General features: G+C 45.4%; 1 protein-coding gene across 1 annotated transcript in view; it reads left to right on the top strand.

Annotated features, from left to right (window-relative positions):
- The window catches only part of LOC124594343 (protein phosphatase PHLPP-like protein), a 260630-nt gene that overhangs the window by 127866 nt on the left and 116598 nt on the right, over window positions 1-16166 (top strand). The gene's annotated exons all lie outside the window — the stretch shown is intronic.

The raw sequence follows: 16166 nt of genomic DNA, 5'->3' as shown, positions 1-16166 counted from the left end.
CCCCAGGTAAGTATCTCACAGGCAGAGTTGGTCTGCCTAAATCAGCTTCCATGGCTGAGTGCTCTCTTGGCTGCACACATCCCACTACCGAGCAGGGTTGCGCCATGGTTATCACAATGGAGTCACATTCGGTAGGATAACGGTTGAAACCCGTGTCTGGCCACCTGATTTACACTACTGGCCATTAAAATCGCTACACCACGAAGATGAGGTGCTACAGACGCGAAATTTAACCGACAGGAAGAAGCTGCTGTGATTTTATCCTTACTGGATGAGAGGTCGTGGTCGTGAATGTCAATGTTACAAAATATATATGCTCAGCCACTTGTTTATAGTGTAAAACACTAAGATTGACGCGTTTCGGAAGTCAAGCTTCCACCATCAGAATAATAAAAAGTAAAAGAACCTGTTAAAACTCGCTAAAATGGAACATTCACCAGGCACAATAAAATTGATAATAAAATTAAAACATCGTACCTACTTCCCTTATTGCAGCCATGTCTTCCAAGGTGCATCTCCACAGAGTCGTCAAAATATAAAAAACTCTAAAATGGTGTCGCCTATGGTGTTCAACATCTAACCACATGACTCTCTCCTCTATCGTCGTAAACCGCCCGTGCGTCTTCGTTGATACCACACACCACATAGCCAAACACGACACTGAAACGCGAGTGAGCTCACGCGCAAGTAAACAAGGAAGTCACAGAGATGTCTATACAAACAGATAGCGTATACATGTTCCAAGGACCTCATGAAATGATGGTATCCTGCCAATTGCTAAAAATGTAGTTACTAAAAGAAACCAATGAAATGTTTGAAAAAGTTATTTGTATCACCAGTTAGCTGTTCATTCAGTGTGTTCTGATTATCCATGCTATGTATCGTAATTTCCAGCTGTTCTAGTAGATCCAGCTTTTTGCCTTTGTCCTGTCTATGTAAAATACGAGATCCTGATCTATTCCCAACATGGGGTGTCCCGTTTCCTCATTTCATGAGGTCCTTGGAACATGTATACGTTATCTTTTTGTATAGACATCTCTGTGACTTCCTTGTTTACTTGCGCGTGAGCTCACTCGCGTTTCAGTGTCGTGTTTGGATATATGGTGTGTGGTATCAACGAAGACGCACGGGCGGTTTACTACGATAGAGGAGAGAGCCATGTGGTTAGATGTTGAACACCATAGGCGACACCATTTTAGAGTTTTTTATATTTTGACGACTATGTGGAGATGCACCTTGGAAGACACGGCTGCAATAAGGGAAGTAGGTACGATGTTTTAATTTTATTACCAATTTTATTGTGCCTGGTGCATGTTTCATTTTAGCGAGTTTTAACAGGTTATTTTACTTTTTATTATTCTGATGGTGGAAGCTTGACTTCCGAAACGCGTCAATCTTAGTGTTTTACACTATAAACAAGTGGTTGAGCCGATATGTTTTTTAACACAGAAGATGCTGTGATATGCAAATGATTAGCTTTTCAGAGCATTCAAACAAGGTTGGCGCCGGTGGCGACACCTACAACCTGCTGACATGAGGAAAGTTTCCGACCGATTTCTCATACACAAACAGCAGTTGACCGGCGTTGCCCGGTGAAACGTTGTTGTGATGCCTCGTGTAAGGAGGAGAAATGCGTGCCATCACGTTTCCGACTTTGATAAACGTTGGAGTGTTGCCTATCGCGACTGCGGTTTATCGTATCGCGACATTGCTGCTCGCGTTGGCCGAGATACAATGACTGTTAGCAGAATATGGAATCGGTGGGTTGAGGACGGTAATACGGAACGCCGTGCTGGATCCCAACGACCTCGTATCACTAGCAGTCGAGATGACAGGCATCTTATCCGCATGGCTGTAACGGATCGTGCAGCCACGTCTCGATCCCTGAGTCAACAGATGGGGACGTTTGCAAGAAAACAACCATCTGCACGAACAGTTCGACGACGTTTGCAGCAGCATGGACTATCAGCTCGGAGACCGTGGCTGCGGTTACCCTTGACGCTGCATCACAGACAGGAGCGCCTGCGATGGTGTACTCAACGACGAACCTGGGTGCACGAATCGCAAAACGTCATTTTTTCGGATGAATCCAGGTTCTGTTTACAGCATCATGATGGTCGCAACCGTGTTTGGCGACATCGCGGTGAACGCACATTGGAAGCGTGTATTCGTCATCGCCATACTGGCGTATCACCCGGCGTGATCGTATGGGGTGCCATTGGTTACACGTCTCGGTCACCTCTTGTTCGCCCGGCGTGATGGTATGGGGTGCCATTGGGTCCCGGTCACCTCTTGTTCGCCCGGCGTGATGGTATGGGGTGCCATTGGTTACACGTCTCGGTCACCTCTTGTTCGCATTGACAGCACTTTGAACAGTGGACGTTACATTTCAGATGTGTTACGACCCGTGGGTCTACCCTTCATTCGATCCCTGCGAAACCCTACATTTCAGCAGGATAATGCATGAACGCATGTTGCAGTTCCTGTACGGGCCTTTCTGGATACAGAAAATGTTCGACTGCTGCCCCAGCCAGCACATTCTCCAGATCTCTCAGCAATTGAAAACGTCTGTTCAATGGTGACCGAGCAACTGGCTCGTCACAATACGCCAGTCACTACTCTTGGTGAACTGTGGTATCGTGTTGAAGCTACATGGGCAGCTGTATCTGTACGAGCCATCCAAGCTCTGTTTGACCCAGTGCCCAGGCGTATCAAGGCCGTTATTACGGCCAGAGGTGGTTGTTCTGGGTACTGATTTCTCAGAATCTATGCACCCTAATTGCGTGAAAATGTAATCAAATGTCAGTTCTAGTATAACATATTTGTCCAATGAATACCCTTTTATCATCTGCATTTCTTCTTGGTGTAGCAGTTTTAATAATCGCTTCAGGCAAATGTCAGGATGGTTCCTTTGAAAGTGCACGGCTGACTTCCTTTTCCATCCTTCCCTAATCCAATGGGACCGAAGACCTCTTTGTTTGGTCCCTTCCCCCAAATAAACAGACCAGCACCCTGCTATGATGCACTCCATCCTGCAGTTCTGGCTCTCTACCGTGTGCATTTTCTACGTCCTGACAAGAATTTCACCGCCGCTGTAGGCTTCCCAGTCATAGTTGGTGCTCTTTTCATAGAGTTAGGGCGTGCCCAACCTGCTCTCTGCCCTACTGCTAATTACTGTCTACAGTATGCATTCTTCCGCTTTTGGTACGTACTTCAAACCAAACGCTGGCGTGCCTGTCTCAGCTACTTGACTTGCACACACTCTATTCTGTGCTCTACCGTCTCCCTTCCCTAAATTTTCATCTTGTACACTTCATAAGTACTTCACAGCCATTGTCGTTCTGGTTGTGTTTACCAGTTGCACCTACATATGTGTTGGACTGCACACAACTTCGTCTCTGCCCTATAGCTTTATCCTTCGTGATAGACATATGACAGCCACTGCAGGTCTGCCGATGTCAGCGGCCATGCTTCTGAGTCCTCTGGGATGAGCGAAACCTAATTTTCTCTTCATCCTGCAGCACTGGCTCTCTACAATATGCGTGTTATCCCTCCTGGTAGGGCATCTCTCTGCCACTCCTGACCTGTCTCAGTTGCCAACCGCTGTTGGTCCTACACAGCCTGCTCTCCACCTGCTGCTCCAGTCCTCCGTCATGCGCATGAACTTCCTTTTGGTAAATACCTGACCATCAGCCTGTCTGTTACAAATAACACCCTGCTCCCTTAGCTTTCTGCCTTACTTACGATCTTCCTCTTTGTAAGAATCTCAAACCTGCTGCCAGCTACCCTGTTACACCCCTACAACTGAGCCAATTTTACTGTGGAGAAAATGGTTATAATACACTAACATTTGTGCAGATTCTTACACCTAGGAACATATTTAAATGACCTTTACATCACGCATTAAGTACATAGTAATTCATAAATATTTAGGTTTACAGAACTGCACTATATATCAATGTGACCAACCGTCAGAAGCCTAATTAACTATCTTTTGTGGAGCTAGACGTGCAGGAAGCGAGTTATTGTGGGTTTGGAAGGTACTGACAGGGATATAGAGTCACTCTAGTGCCGTGGCCAGCTACGCTAGGTTTCATGGTTGAGGATCCATGGCACGGAGAGCCCAATCGAGATGGTCTCACACATTCTCGATTGGGTTTAAATCCGGAAAGTTTGGTGGCCAGGGAAGTACGGTAAACTCATAATGGTGCTCTTCAGACAATGAGAATTTCGTATAGTGTGAAGCATTCGTCTGCCTCATTCTGAGACAAAATGTAGTTGCTCAGGTTCAAAGGAAGGAAGATAAGGCTTTGGTGTTCCGTTAATCTTGAGTTCATTACAGACAGAGATCAATGTTTAGGAAAGAAATAGCTAGAGTCGTTTCCAAAGTAAACATCCCAGCAGTCATTTAAACGGTTTGGGGAAACCACAGAAATTCTAACTAGGAATGGTGTTGAGGTGGGATTTTAAGTCAAGTGACTGGCCATTTTGGCACATAACATACACAGTTATACAGATACGAGGAGGCATGGAAAATTAATGAGTTGGTATAAAATCGAGATCACGGAGGGCATGCGGACGCAGAAAGTGGGACAGAGCGCTTGTCTCTCTAGGGATATGAAGTTTACAGGGAAGGATAATGCGTTTAACTTTAGCACAGACCGATTAGGACGAATGGCATTTTTGGACATGGATAATGTTAGGTGATTGAAGATCTTAGAACTGTTAGCATCTGTGTTGTGAATTCTGGGACTTGTGCTTAATAGTAAGGAAGAGGGTGTTCCTGAGCATTGTACAATTCAGGATTAGAGCAAATTTGGAAGTGGCGATTTGGTATTTTGAGGTGGAAATCATGACGACAGAACCTGCGTTTTGTTTATCCAAACGACAAGGATTTCACTTCCTTTGAGTTGATTTATGGTTTTTAGCTGTTTCAAAGACGAGCTATGAAATTTAGATACTAGTCACTGTAGCCACAATATCGGCTTGTAGTAGTTGTTCAGTTTAAGCGAACAGTCCAACATAGGACGATAGGCTCATAAAACAGCCGCTAGGGAAAGTAGCTCCAAGATATGCAATGAAAATGCAAAAAGAATAACTTTTTAGATAAATGAGAAGTGATTCCATAGCTGGTCTTTTGAGTGAGGGATTCTGCCACGGGTTACATGGATACGAAGTACAGCACAGCACAGATGGTGCCGCGGTGGTCATGTGATGCAGGGAAGCATACCCCATCCCTGAGTCGCCAATAGCACTGAACCGTCATCAACTGTTCGAAGCAAGGAGGCTCGTAATTTTGATTCGTGTCCATCCTTGTAGCAACATGAAAGCAACCTTTTCCATACAGATCAACATCGTAAATAATGATGATGATGATCTTCAAACCAAACACTAAATTCTCAAATTGAGTTAAGGCGTAGAGCCATTTTAGTGCATGCACCGCCCCCGCGGGCCCACGTTTTGGTATCCAGTCAGTCCGTGTAGTCACTACACTATTTGTCCCTGTCATATGGTCTTTGCATAAAACTATTTACGGCTTTTTTCTTGTTTTTATTCAGTTTGCACCTGATGATGTAATTTAAAATTGCGAACAGATCGTGCCTTCAAAAAAGGATTTACAATAACAGCAGCGGTTTTAATTCAATACGTAGAAGTTTTGCTGTGGATGCCCAACCAATAAGGTATTATGTAAATGATGTAGTACGAGGTACTTTTATGTTCCTGTGTCTCAGATTTGTTCTGAAAATTCCATTGAGTCAGTGGAAATACTATTCCTCAAAGATGCTTGAAGAAATACAACAACAGTCAGCCCTATGTCAGGCGACAGAGTTCACTAAAGTAGGCAAGATTACTTATTTCTAGGTACCAGGTGGATAACACATTGTTGCACTAAACTGTCTCATAAAACAGAAAGGAATGTATCATGGACTTCACCACCATCGCCGTCATTCATCATCACATCAAGATGGCCTGTTTCATTAAATGAAACCTAGACTCTCATCATGTTTTAATTTTTATTTTCAACTGTCTTGCATTTAAAGTCTGTATAGCAGATGATCGAATACTTAGCTGCTAACTGTCCGCTGTGATAGAGGAATGAAAAATGATGGCGAAAAAACACATATTGACACTGTAATGTGACCCATAAATGTGAAAATCACGGCCGGCCAATGGAAATGAAAGAATCAGGCATCTCGGAAAATTAAACAAATATGACTCCTGAATTACAAATATATTGATACCAAGAACATGATACCGATGCACATAATACAGAGTCCTATTAGGGATACATTTTTTGATTATAGTAGTATATCATCTACGTTTGGCTCCATTGAAGAATAATTATAACAATAATGACTGACCCCGCACGCGTTGTAAAAGGCTATAAGAAGTAGTTGTGGGGCATTTTTTAAGTGTCAGATGTTTCTTTTTTTTAAACTCTGAATGAATAACAACACATAGATGAATCTTTAAAATACTACATTGTCCAGTCACATTAGTGTGACCAATTGTCAGAAGCCTAATTAACCACCTTTTGCAGCGCAGTACATTCAGGAAGAGAGTCAACGAGATTCTGGAAGACCCCGACAGGGATGTGGAGTCATGGCGACTCCAGTATCGTGGCCAGCTGCGCTAGGTTTCACGGTTGAGGATCAATGACACGAACAGCCACATCGAGGTGGTCCTACGGATTCTCGATTGGGTTTAAATCCGGGAAGTTTGATGGCGAGGGAGCACAGTAAACTCATCCTGGTGCTCTTCGAACCACGCACCTACACTGCGAGCTGTGTGACACGGTGCATTGTCCTGCTGGTGAATGCCACCGTGCCGAAGAAAAACACACATTGCATGTAGTGGTCGGCATGGTCCCCAAAGAAAGACGCATAGCCGTCCGTTGTGGCCAAGCGGTTCTACGCGCTTCAGTCTGGCACCGCGCTGCTGCTACGGTCACAGGTTCGAATCCTGCCTCGGGTATGGATGTGTGTGATGTCACAACGACATAAGAACTCACCAAATGGTGCCAGCGAATAGAGAAAATGCAACAGAAAAGAATCGTACGAAAAAGATGTGACCAACTGCCCAATGTGATACTTCTGGCAGTTGTAGAAGACCACCATTACTTCGCCTCCCTCATGTGCCAATTAGTAGGAGAAAAGAAACAGTAGAGTGTGGCAGCCAGAAATTTCGGACTAAGAGATAGCAGCCTTGAATGTCAACCCTGTACTTCTGGAGGAAACAGAGAATTTTGAGGATGAGATGTATACATATTTAGCACCGATCCCCGCCACCAGCCGAACGTGCGGGTAGCATGGACTCGGCGAGCTCGGATTTAGGCAGCCGCCATCAAACGAGAACCCAGCTCATGACCGTCGCAGGTACAACCAACTCCTAAGCCAAGAAGAACGTCCCACAGAAGAGGAAACTTTTGGAGGACAGAGGACAACACGCTGGCATATTGCTACTGTGGACACCCTAGGCACGTTGGACACTACCACAGAGAGAGAAGACGAGTTTTCGACCACTGCTACGCCACCAGACGTCAATCATCACAACAGTTCTATTCACGCCAGTTAACTGCAAACGATTGTAGTCGAGCTGTGGGACGGAGCCTATCGCCGTACGTCGTCGCTCCCTAAAACGCCGTAGGTACACCTCGTTGCTGTACAGAGCTACAAACCTCTCTCCCAACCACCGACTTCAAGAAAACTAAGCAAGGTGACCGTCTATGGAGGTAAGGCCCCACCATCTGCGAACACTGCATGGACAAAAGTCACCAAGTTGTCAGAAAAATCTTGTCGACGTCATCATCGACGCACAACCTGTCCAGGGGCCTAGTGGATTCAGGGGTTCCTTTTCTGTAATGTCGGATGCTTGTCGTCGACAGCTAAACAAGACTGTGTTCCATGATTCGAAAGCGAACATGTTGAAAGTAGCAAATGGGACATATGTCTTGCTGGCATGAACATTTACTGCAAAAGCTACCAATTACGGGATTTATCATTTTATCAGAATATAGTCACAATCTTATTCTTAGATGGGACTTATTGCAGGTATCATAAACGGTCACAGACTCTGGGATATCAGAGCTCGAGACTGACGAACGTAAACCAACAAGTACACATAACAAAGATTGCTCCGGGCAGCTGTTTGCCATTGAAGAGCTCCGGTCGCAGGTTCGAATCCTGCCTCGGGCATGGATGTGTGTGATGTCCTTAGGTTAGTTAGGTTTAATTATTCTAAGTTCTAGGTGACTGACGACCTCAGAAGTTAAGTCGCATAGTGCTCAGAGCCATTTGAACCATTTTTTGCCATTGAAGACGTTTTTGCCCCGTCTTCATCAACAAGACGAGTTCCAGTCATCAATCCAGATGGTTAATTAAATTATGAAGCTTTTGTCAATAACAAAAAGCAACTCAGGCTCATAAAATAAATTTACATGCCAGCGACGATCATAAGCACTGTAGGTGATCAAGGGTAACTTCGGATCGTCACGAGTAGCCACAACTCATCCCTAAAGATATGTGCATAGGCGCAGCTGGACGAGTCCAGCGAGGACAGCTTAGTGCCATCGACGAAGAGTCATGCTCTGCTACCACTAAAGACAACGCATGGGAGGAAGCTACTATCGAACCGCCAACAGGTTCTGGCCTGAGCGAGGAACAACACTGGCGAGTAATAGCCAGTCTGTGTCAATTTTTGTTTGTTTTCAAATCTGGGGTGGAGAAAAAACAGTCGAATAACTCCACGGTGAAAGACCATATCAACATTAGGGATCATCCACCACTTAACCATTGACCATATAGTGTGTCTCCGGCTGAACAACGTAAAATCTGTGAGCTAGTGGAGAAGATGCTGCAAGATGACTTCACTGAACCTTCAGAGAGTTCCTGGTCCCCTCCTGTGGCCCTTGTGAAGGAGAAGCATGGCACATGGCTTTTCTCCCCCGACTACCGACGGCTGAATAAAATCACGAAAGATGATGCCTACCCATTGCCGCTCATTAAGGACACTTTAGACTGCTTGAATGTAGCAACGTATTTCTCAGTTATGGACATGCAGACAAGCTACTGGAAAATCGAGGAGGACGACGCTGACGGGTATAATACTCCCTTCACGAATCCTGACGGTCTCTATGAGTCCGAAGACATGCTGTATGTACTATGTAATGCTTCAATCACCTTCGAACTTGTGATGTACAACCTGCTTCGAAACCTTAAATGGACGAAGTGTCTTTGGTATCCGGAGGACACTGTCGTTTTTTGAAGACATTTGAAGAAAATATAAACCACATAACAACCCTGTTGAGGTGTGTGCATATCTCGCCTGAATCCGAAAAAAAGTTAATAGTGATGGTGATAGTCTCTACAGATCCAGAGAAAATAAGGTCACAGGTTTTCCAACTCGTCGATACATTTGCAATTTGACAACTTGTCTCTGAATGTGCTCGTACTGCTACTTCTGTACCAGTAAACGTCCCTTTCAAGAACTACTGCAGGAAGACTGCAAATTTTCCTGGGCAAGCTCTTTCCTTGTCCTTAAGGAAGCGCTAACAATTTCTCCAGTTCCAGCATTGTATGAGGAAAAAGACAAGATAGAACTTGAAGAATGATATGACACTTCCTGGGCCGGCCGCTGTGGCCAAGCGGTTCTAGGCGCTTCAGTCCGGAACCGCGCTGCTGCTGCTACGGTCGCAGATTCGAATCCTGCCTCGGGCATGGATGTGTGTGATGTCCGTAGGTGAGTTAGGTTTAAGTAGTTCTAAGTCTTGGGGACTGATGACCTCAGATGTTTAGTCCCATAGTGCTTAGAGCCATTTTTTGAACACTTCCTGGCAGATTAAAACTGTGTGTCGGACCGAGACACAAACTCGGGACGTTTGCCTTTCACGGGAAAGTACTCCATCAAGTGAGCTGCCCCAGCACGACTCACGACTCGTCCTCATAGCTTTCCAGGTGGAACACTTGCCCACGAAAAGCAAAGGTCCCGAGTTCGAGTGTCGTTCCGGCACACAGTTTTAATCTCCCAGGGAGAGTTGGGTTGTTTGGGGAAGGAGACCAGACAGCGAGGTCATCGGTCTCATCGGATTAGGGAAGGACGGGGAAGGAAGTCGGCCGTGCCCTTTGAAAGGAACCATCCCGGCATTTGCATGAAGCGATTTAGGGAAATCACGGAAAACCTAAATAGGATGGCTCGGGCGCGAGACTGAACCGTCGTCCTTCCGAATCCGAGTCCAGTGTCTAACCACTGCGCCACCTCGCTCGGTAATCTCTCAGGGAGTTTGAAGATAGAACTTCACACTGGCGCTAGAAGGACTGGCATAGAGCTGTTCTAGTACATGTGCATGAAGGTACTGAATAGGTGATACAAAAGCGAACACAAACACAGTCGCACCGATTACCTTTCAAGAAACACAGCAGCGTGGATGGAATCTCAGACACTGCTGCCTTAAATGACATTGATGTTGAATAGAAGCCTTGGAGAAAACGGATTCGACCACAGGCAAATCACAGTTAATAATCGGAGCATTGTGTAAGAATTACTTCGATCTGATGAGGCGAAACGGTTGCTCATCATCCCGGCTTATCAACAGGAAGCTGTTCTGATGTATTTCTACGACGCTCCAACGTTTGGTCACCTGTGATTTATGAAGATTCTTGACCGAATCAGAAGGAGGTATCACTAACCAAGTCTCTAATGATCTGTTACACATTATGTGAGCAACTGTAAGGAATCCCAACGACTGTAGCACGTGCCACAATTACCTCTGGGGCACTTGGTACCAATAGGGCCTGCAGTAGCGCCATTCCACCGAATTGGAATCGACCTCTTGAGGTTTCACACAGTGCTTTAACAACACGTTGGCAGATGTGCTCACGAGATACGTTGATACTGAACAGAGAGAAAACACAGCCAAGCACGACACTACAGGCTTCACATCGTTATTTCTGCTCCATGTTCGGGAGGTCTAAATGACGATGGATACACCGCTCTCGGTTTCAAACGGGACGATAGTCAGGGTGACTACGTGAAATAGCTCATCACTAGGACTGAAGAAGCAAGGCAACTGGACGCACAGGGAAAGACTCAAGGCGCTATAACGCGGAGCACCGGTCAGCGAGATACAGCCTGCTGGACTTGGTTTTGGGTTTTCAAGCCTGTGCGGAAATTAGGACTATCGGAAAAGTCACTAAAGCGCTACTTTCAACCGTATCGTATCCTTCGTTGCTTGTCGGACGTCACATATGAAGTAGCTGATTGTGACCCTTCATCAAGAAGACCAAAGCACACAGAGGAGTATTCCGTGTCCTCCGTGTGTAGCCCTACTACAGTCCAGAGGCGCGTATCAACGTTGGGAGGTTCAAGAAAACTGAAGATCCTCTCGACGATGGCAAAGCTTCAACGGGAGAGGCTCATCGTTGTGATGAGGGTGTAACAGCGCGGCCACAAAGCGACGATCCTCCACCGCCGCCATTGTTAGTTTCGTGATAAATGGATCATTTGCACGATATATCGTAATGATGTAGAACAAGTCATTTTACATTCAAATCACAAATTAATTTGTAAATTGGCTACATTTGGACATTTATATGTTTTTAAGAAATTATTATTATTACACATGCAGATGTGAGTTAGTATTTCCAACCCACCACATTTTACACATTACGATAGTAGAAATTCTTCTACGAAAGAGAAGGAGCTGTCAAAGAGAAATATTTTCAATTTGTTTTCATTGTGCTTTTCTGTCTGTCAGCCATTTTGTAACACTGGGTAACTAATAAAAAAATTTAGTTGCACCGTTGTGTATCCCGTTTTGCTTAAGACAACCTTAATGAAGAGTCATTTCTCCTTCTGATATTGTAATTGCGTACATCATTGCTCATTTTGAATTGCAGTGGATTATTTACAACAAACTTAATGAGGAAATAAATATACTGTGAAGCTATAGTCGGAATGCCGAACTCATTAAATAGATGTCTACAAGATGATCGTGGGTCAGCGCCTCATATTTTTCGTACAGAACGTTTCTGAGTGATGAAGGCTTTCTTTCTTACAGATCTGTTACCCCAGAGCATTATTCCCTACGACATTATTAAATGAGGATATGCAAAATATGTCAGCTAACTGATTTGTTTCTCTCAGAGAATCATTGACTAGATTTAGAGACAAGGTGCTGTAGTCCTCTGCATTCAGAACCGGAGATTGAGTAACGCGGCGAGCTCCGGTGCAGGCAGTGAGGTGTAGTGGTTAGCTTCGCTGGTTAACATGGTAAGGATCACCAGTTCAAACACGACCACTAGTAGATATTTGTTATTTAGTATTTATCATTTCTGGATTATTCTCGAAGTATCTTAGTTTGTATATACTTTAATACGCCATGTTTGTATGAATACCACCATCCTGGAATGGTTCTGTAAATGGCTGTACTCTCTGCCTAGAACTTCCGTTCTGGTTTGGCTGTCCTTCGGCGTCAATACTAAACGCGCTTTCGGTGCTAAGCGTTGTATTTCACTGGCGATTCAGCCTTCGGATCTGGACTTGAATGTCGTTACCACCTGACAATATTGTGATGGTATAGGTGAATAAGACTTGTCGCAAATAAAATCACAATAATACTCGTATATCACTAACTTAAACAAGTAAAAATGTTGGAAGTGTCAGAGGCGTTTTCATTGTGTTTTAACATCGAATGGGGTTTTATTGTTGTCTGTCTTCTGACTGGTTTGATGCGGCACACTGTACTTCCTATACTGTGTCAAACTCTTCATCTCAAAGCAGCACTTCTACCCAACGTTCACAGCCTCGGTTACTATTTAGAATTTTGTTTTTCATCTACACCTACATCATACTCCGCAAGCCCCTTAATAGTGTGTAGCGAAGGGTGCTTCTGGCGCCACTAACTAATCCCCCGTAGTTTGTTCCACTTGCATATGCCGCATTCGAAAAATGATTGACGGTAAGCCTCTGTACTGGCTCTAATTTCTCGAATTTTCTCCTCGTGGTCATTACGCGACGTGTATGTTGGAGGAAGTGCTGTTATCCGAGTCTTCTCGCAAAGTACTCTCGAAATTTCAGTAGTAAACCTCTCCGTGATGCACAACGCTTCTCTTCTAACGTCTGCCAAAGCTGAGTATCTCAGTAACGCTGTCGTGCCGACTAAACGATCCTGTGACGAAACGCGCCGCCTTTTGTTGGATCTCCTCTATGTCTTCTATCAGTCCTGCCTGGTAAGGATCTCACATTATTGAACAGTACTCAAGAATCGATCGAATAAACGCCTTATAAGCCGCGTCTTTCGTGGATGAGTTAAGTTTTCTTAAGATTATTCCTATGATTCTCAGTTATGCATCTGCATTTTCTACTATTTATTTTATGTGGTCGCTCCACTTAAGATCACTCTGGATAGTTACTCCTAGTTATTTTACGGCAGATAATGTTTCCATCAGTTTCTCATCAATAGTGTAGTTGTAGTGGCTTCCTTTTTCCTTTTCTTTGTGTGATCAGCTTTCTGACTGGTCTGATGTGTCCCGCCACGAATTTCGTCTCCTATGCCAACTTTTTCATCTCAGAGTAGCTATTCAACCTACGTTCTCAATTATTTGCTTCATGTATTCCAACCTCTGTTTTCCTCTACAGTTTTTACCCCCTACAGCACACTCTAGTACCAAGGAAGTTATTCCCTGATGTTTTCACAGATGCCTTATCAGTCTTGCCATTTTCGGAATTGTGTGGATGATGTTTTTCCGAAAGTCTGTTGGTATATCGCCTACCTCATATATTCAACACACCAAGATGAATAGTCTCTGTTTTTTCTCACTTCCCTCCAACGACCTTAAAAATTCCGATGGGATGTTATCTATCCCTTCTGCCTCATGTCGTCTTAAGTCGACCAAAGCTCTTTTAAATTCCGATTCTAGTACTGGATTCCCTATATCTTCTCTGCCGACTCTTGTTTCTTCTTCTTCTATTACGAAATCAGACAAGTCTTTCCCGTCATAGAGGCCTTCAGTGTTCTCTTTCCACCTATCCGCTCTCTCTTCCGCATTTAGCAGCGAAATTCCCATTGCACTTTTAATGTTACCGCCCTTGCTTTTAATTTCACCGAAGGTTGTTTTGACTTTTCTATATACTGAGTCAGTCTTTCCCACAATCACATCCTTTTCGATTTCTTCACATTTTTCATGTAGTCATTTCGCCTTAGCTTCCCTACACTTCCTACTCATATCCTTCCTGAGTGCCTTGTATTTCTGTATTCCTGAATTTCCCTGAACATTTTTGTGCTTCCTCCTTTGGTCGATCAGCTGAATGATTTCTTCCGCTACCCAAGGTTTATCGCAGTTACGTTCCTGTCTCAGTTACCTTCGTGTCTCGTTTCGTAATCTAATTCCCTCGACATCACTTGATTTAATTCGACTGCATCCCATTACCCTTTTTTTCCACTATTGATCTTCATCTTACACTCCTGGAAATGGAAAAAAGAACACATTGACACCGGTGTGTCAGACCCACCATACTTGCTCCGGACACTGCGAGAGGGCTGTACAAGCAATGATCACACGCACGGCACAGCGGACACACCAGGAACCGCGGTGTTGGCCGTCGAATGGCGCTAGCTGCGCAGCATTTGTGCACCGCCACCGTCAGTGTCAGCCAGTTTGCCGTGGCATACGGAGCTCCATCGCAGTCTTTAACACTGGTAGCACGCCGCGACAGCGTGGACGTGAACCGTATGTGCAGTTGACGGACTTTGAGCGAGGGCGTATAGTGGGCATGCGGGAGGCCGGGTGGACGTACCGCCGAATTGCTCAACACGTGGGGCGTGATGTCTCCACAGTACATCGATGTTGTCGCCAGTGGTCGGCGGAAGGTGCACGTGCCCGTCGATCTGGGAACGGACCGCAGCGACGCACGGATGCACGTCAAGACCGTAGGATCCTACGCAGTGCCGCAGGGGACCGCACCGCCACTTCCCAGCAAATTAGGGACACTGTTGCTCCTGGGGTATCGGCGAGGATCATTCGCAACCGTCTCCATGAAGCTGGGCTACGGTCCCGCACACCGTTAGGCCGTCTTCCGCTCACTCCCCAACATCGTGCAGCCCGCCTCCAGTGGTGTCGCGACAGGCGTGAATGGAGGGACGAATGGAGACGTGTCGTCTTCAGCGATGAGAGTCGCTTCTGCCTTGGTGCCAATGATGGTCGTATGCGTGTTTGGCGCCGTGCAGGTGAGCGCCACAATCAGGACTGCACACGACCGAGGCACACAGGGCCAACACCCGGCATCATGGTGTGGGGAGCGATCTCCTACACTGGCCGTACACCACTGGTGATCGTCGAGGGGACACTGAATAGTGCACGGTACATCCAAACCGTCATCGAACCCATCGTTCTACCATTCCTAGACCGGCAAGGGAACTTGCTGTTCCAACAGGACAATGCACGTCCGCATGTATCCCGTGCCACCCAACGTGCTCTAGAAGGTGTACGTCAACTACCCTGGCCAGCAAGATCTCCGGATCTGTCCCCCATTGAGCGTGTTTGGGACTGGATGAAGCGTCGTCTCACGCGGTCTGCACGTCCAGCACGAACGCTGGTCCAACTGAGGCGCCAGGTGGAAATGGCATGGCAAGCCGTTCCACAGGACTACATCCAGCATCTCTACGATCGTCTCCATGGGAGAATAGCAGCCTGCATTGCTGCGAAAGGTGGATATACACTGTACTAGTGCCGACATTGTGCATGCTCTGTTGCCTGTGTCTATGTGCCTGTGGTTCTGTCAGTGTGATCATGTGATGTATCTGACCCCAGGAATGTGTCAATAAAGTTTCCCCTTCCTGGGACAATGAATTCACGGTGTTCTTATTTCAATTTCCAGGAGTGTATATCCTACTTTCAAGAAACTATCTATTCCATTTAACTGTTCTTTAATGTCCTCTGCTGTCTCTGAAAGAAGTACAACGTAACCGCCAAAGGTCAAACTTATTATTTCTCCTCCGTAAACTTTATTTTCCTACTCCAAATTTTTCTTTGGTTTCCTTCACTGCTTGTTCAAAGTAGATATTAAATAACATCGGAATATACTACGATCCATCTCACTCCCTTCTCAACCACTACTTTCCTTTCATACCCTTCGACTCATAACTGCCGTCTTGTCTCTGTCCGAAACAT

This window comes from Schistocerca americana, chromosome 2 (genome assembly GCF_021461395.2).
Source record: "Schistocerca americana isolate TAMUIC-IGC-003095 chromosome 2, iqSchAmer2.1, whole genome shotgun sequence".
Classification (NCBI taxonomy): Eukaryota; Metazoa; Arthropoda; class Insecta; order Orthoptera; family Acrididae; genus Schistocerca; species Schistocerca americana.
Note: the sequence above shows the minus strand (reverse complement) of the source record. Positions and strands in the feature narration are given on the sequence as shown.